We start from the raw sequence: 5,402 nt of genomic DNA, 5'->3' as shown, positions 1-5,402 counted from the left end.
TGAGAGTTACACATACAGTATTACAGTCTTGAAAGCCATTTATCACAAAATTATTATCTGCTTCCTCTTTCATTTCTCTTGCTTGTACCAGGCAAAGAATTTAAAATAAAGGCAACAATATTTCTTCCTGTATAGCAGTGTTTCTTAAACTTTTTTCTCTTAGGACTCCTTCTCACTTTTAAAAATTATGGAGGACCCCAAAAGACTTTTGTTTGTATAAGTTATATTTATCAATATTTACTGTATTAAAAATTGATGCATTTGTAGAATATTTATTGAATCATGTAAAAATAACAATATTAAACCATTAGCTATTAACATAAATAAAATATTTTTCATGAAAAGAACCTATTTATTTTAATAAAAAAAATAATGAAAAAAGTGACATTATTTTAGATGTTTGCAAATATCTTCAATATCTGTCTTAATAGAAGACAGTTGGATCTCATATCTGGTTCTGCATTTAATCTATTGCAATGCGTTGTTTTGGTTGAAGTATATGATTTGGCTTCACACAGATATGTACTTGGAGAAAGGGAGAAATAGTTTGACAGCCTTCTCAGATAATTGTTGATATTCTTCTTTGATACTACACCAAAACTTGGTAAGTGGTAGTTTCTCAAACATTAGGTGCAATGTGGAATCTGATATATCGATGAACTTTTTGTATTCGGTTACATTTAAACCTAGTGGATGATCTAGTACTTCAAATGGATCTTTTATCCATGCATAATTTTGTAATGTTAGGGTTTATCTGGAGAACACTGATTCACTGAGTTCTGTAGATCTTCCAAATGTTGACATGTTTCATTTTGTTGGCCCCACTCCAACCAAACAGTCCAAACCCCACAACATCCTCACTGGTTCAGGTCTTCCCTTCAGGCCACCAGCCACCACGATCAAATCAAAACAGTTCATCTAAGTCCTGAGTCCCACAAACAGGGAAGAAGCAGCTCCCAATATGGCTACTGGACCATGTGGTCAATTAGTTGGTAGCCATAGGATCCAGGTTGGTTCTCCTACAGCACCACTGTCTGCTCCTGCACTGCCGCCATCCACTTGGTCAGCCAGAATTCCTACTCCCAGGGCTGTAGCCACAGGCACCCTGACACAGCTGGCCCAGCGAACTGCCATCCTATTCCCAGAGTGGGCTGCAAAATGGAGGATGGAAAACAGGCTATGGAGAACAAAACTTCTGTTTCACCACGCTGCTGCACCTTCAGGGGCCGGCCAAACTCCACAGTCAGCTGCACCAAAAACAGACGATCCACAGCCCTGCCAGGCTCCACCCCGCCATTCCAACACCATTCCCTGTTCCTGATGCTGAGATGCCGCCGTCTGCAGCCAGCTTGCCAATCTGCTGCTGCCACCACTTAGATAGATCCAGGCAGGGCTCTGCTGTTCCTCCACTGCTGTCCCTAATGCTTCTCATGTTTGATGGGATTTTAATATTGTATTATTTTTCAACGTAAGCTGGCAAATAATTTTTATTTTGCACACCCCTGAGAGGGTCTTGGGAGACCCTCGGACCATTTTTTGAGGAACCCTGCTGGGTAGGCATGTGTAGCTTTTTAAGATGACTTGCAATATCTTTTATTTGGTTTATATAGACATGTGGATCCCCTCCCTTCTCCAGCTGCTTATTGCATAGCTTTCTGAAACCTAACCCTAACCTTTGGAAGCCGTGGATCATTTCTCATGAAAGTCTGAAAGGGTTTTTCAAAGTGTCTTTGACTTAATATAAATCCCTTAAATGCACAATAATGGAATCACTCCCTATCAGACACATTGCCCCAACTGCTCTGTGGTTTGCAGCATCTCAGGCTCTTTGCCCCTGCCCAGCTTCTCTGCTCTCTCTTGCTGAGCATAAAGGCAAAATCCCTTGAGACTTCAGGACTATTTTCATCTTGAGTGACCAGAGGGAGAATTCTGACCCTTCCAGCTTTTGCGTCTGCTGAAACTTTCCTAACTCCATTTCTGAGAAGCTTCTGGCTATCTTTGTAACCTTTTCCTTAGCTGTGCAGGGAATGATCTTTCTCTCTCCTCTGTGGAATGAATCTCTTTGCCCCTTTATTTCAAGTAAAGTGGAGCCCACAATCCTGTTGGAAATTGAAACATTCTTTGTGTGTCTGTGAGCATTCTGAGAGCAAACCTGAACAAAGTTAGTGACACGGGTTTTATAACTATAGCAGAAAGGAGATTTATTTACAGGAAATACATTATAGAGATTGAAAGACCTAACACCTAACTCCCTACATCCTACCAGGAGGAGAGTCTAAGCACGTGCTCAGTGTGTGCCCCTGGGAAGGAGGTGACCTTGGATTAGCAATTTCATAGACAAGGAACAGGTAGAGAGAGAGACAACTAAGGGCACTTAACTCTTCATCTACACACTCTTGTGGTCAGTAGGGCATGAAAGGCTGAAGAGACAGTGCCATTAGATTTAGACCTCCAACACATCTCTCTCAAAAACAGATAACATCTTTGGGCCGTGGTAAGCAGGCTGTGAAGATGAGCCCTGTATATTACTATACTTAAACAAGCATTTTACTTGAATTAGAATTTGGCTATTCTAGCAGGGCCTTGTGAATAAAGAAACTAAACGACTTACGTTGTTGATAGTGTGCTATTTGCTATAGTTGGAGACGGAGAAAGCAAGAATGCAGAAATTCTTTGGAGTCTGGGTCATAACACTAAGCTACCCATGTGCTAGAAAATGCCCTCATCATTCCCCCCCCCAACCCCCATGTGGTGCTTACAAGGAAGCCAGCTGCATGTGACTCTGCTGGAATTTGCCTTTCACAAAATGATGCATAAATCTTTTTGATGAACCACACCGGAAACTGACTCACAGATAAAACATGTGTTTAGAAAAAGGCTGGAGCAAATGTTTCCCACCAATTACAGTAAGTGCATTTGTATTTAATGGCACAAGTTATTCCTTTTTAGCAACAATCTTAAGTCCCTTGCTCTTATTCCTTGTGTTAATTAGAGCAGCTAACATCTGCTCCAAATGGTGTAAGGTGCAATATAGGACCCAGACCAGGACATTCATAGTCCATCCATTTTATCATTTTTAAATTTGTTTTCTTCCTAGCTGTTGTGGTTCTGGGTTGAGATCCTTTGTCTCACTGAAATTCACATTAAAGCTTGCAAAACTGATGGGTCACCTGCGCAAACAGTATTTCACTACATATGACAGATCCAGAAATGGGGTCCTTATTGCCTCCCCCTTTGAACGTTTCCTAATTATCCCACAACACGTACCCTACCTGGTTCCAATGGTTATTTGACAATAATAACGTCTACAATTTTCAGAATTTTCTCTATGTCAGGATAGTAAGAATCAAAATACTGGTCCATATGGAGAAGAAAGGATGTGCAGTACTAACCCAGCTGTTTTTCTCGAATGTCTCTGCCCATCCCATGTGCATGTGATCTCTCATCAGTAAAATGCTAGTTTATGCTATTGGGTATTCATTTCTGGCATGGAATTGTTGCACTTGGAGGGACTGTTAACACTGAGCATTTCCAGAACTTAGGATCTTAGTCAAAACTTAGCCAAAGTGAAGGGAAAAGTAAAAAGACTTTTACTTGTTTAATCAAGAATTTCTTTACTGAAAATAATTAAAGAGTTACTAATAACAAAGTTAAAACGAACGCACACAAGCTAATAATTCCAACAAAGAATTCCAATAATTCCAGCTGGTAAGGCTCACATATTTAACAACTGTGCGGTTTAGCTGAAAAGCATGTGAATGCAGGGGGAGAGCGAGCTCCTGGCAGGAGTGAGCAGGAAGAGGGAACTGAGTGGCAAGTCAAAGGCACTGGAAGACCTCTTCTACATTGTAAAGCTCTTAAGTGGAAGAAAAGGAATGCCTCTTGAGGAACAGCAAAGGAAAGGGAGGTAGCAGTTCAACAAAATCTCTTTATGGGAAGAAAATTAGGCTTCTTTGGGTCCTGGAACTCTAGCTATTGGGATGATTTTTTTTTTTTTGGATGCCTTCAAGTCAGTCTCGGCAAGTGCCTGGATTAGTCCCTCCAGTTTTCTTGGCAGCATTTTTTGGAAGTGACTTGGTGTGGCCTTTTTTCTAGGGCTGAGAGTGACTGGTCCAAGGTCACCCAGCTGGCTTTGTGTCTAAAGCGGGACTAGAACTCCCGGTCTTCCAGTTTCTAGCCTGGTGCCTTCATCACTACACCAAACTAGCTCTCTTTTGGGATGATTGGTTTCTGCTTGTTTTCTCCAAAATGTGAGATTAAACATTAAAACACAATGATAAACATTCTTATAACCTGTTAATAAATACTAACAGGCAGTTGATAATTTTTTTCCTAGTGTTTTTTTCTGATTGCCTCTAAAGGAATGATCAAGTTACTGAATCTGGACATAGTAGAGATAGATGATGATGACGACGTGTCACAGAGTTTTGTCCCTGAGAGCTTAGAAATTTATGAATTGTTCTGAGTATTCAGAAATTTGCCATCTAAAATGGGCCAGAAAGAGACTCCTCTTCCCAAGTTGGAATGGCGTATCTTCTTCTAGGCTTAGGTCTTAAAATAGTAGAGTGTAAGGGTGCGTGATAATATTTGAGCTAACTATTCTATATTTAGAAATAAATATGTCTCTATTACAGAAATTCAACCTACAAATTTGTACTGTGAGCACCACATCTTTGAGAAGGCCCCCTTTTTCCTCTGTTTGTTCCTGTGTACCTATAACTTGCATAGATGTGGGGCTGTAAGATGCACAGTCACAGTGTCTGGGACCTATAAGTATCCAGCATTAAGTTGTAAGTGGTCTCTCCAGCTTCTGACTTATGCACTTACAGCTTCTATTCAAAATCTCTTAAAGGTATAAATAAGAAAATTTAGCAAATTAGAATTATTTGACCTGTTCCATCAACATAAAGGAGATAGTAATCCATGAAATATAGATTTTCACTATGTTGGTACCTAATAACTTTGGTGCCTTTTTGATGATTCCTCCATTAAAAAAAACCAGTGTATACTATACACTGGGTGGAGTATGTGAAACTTCACAGAACAATATATCTCCTTATTATAATGAGTAAAAATTATTGACTGTAAAGAAGCACAGTCTAATGAAGAATCTTCTACATATTTTAATAACTTCAGGGTAAGTAATGATTTCACTCTCCAATGCATTTGGTACTATGCTTGTTCTCTCTCTCTGTGTGTGTGTGTGTGTGTGTGTGTGTACATTCTGATACAAATGGGATAGCACCTACAGAAGTTTAGGATGACGGCAGAAGCACCTAGGTCTAAAGTTTATGGTTTTCTTTTCTGTAGCTGTGGAGCTGCCTTGGGGTGTAATATGTAATTTAGTGCTGTTACAATCATATGATATTCCTTTTGGCATATCCTATGGAAAAGTTCAGCAT

The sequence above is a fragment of the Python bivittatus genome, unplaced genomic scaffold (genome assembly GCF_059951505.1).
Source record: "Python bivittatus isolate LINGU-HERP-01145 unplaced genomic scaffold, Pbiv_v1 ctg000020_np1212, whole genome shotgun sequence".
Classification (NCBI taxonomy): domain Eukaryota; kingdom Metazoa; phylum Chordata; class Lepidosauria; order Squamata; family Pythonidae; genus Python; species Python bivittatus.
Note: the sequence above shows the minus strand (reverse complement) of the source record.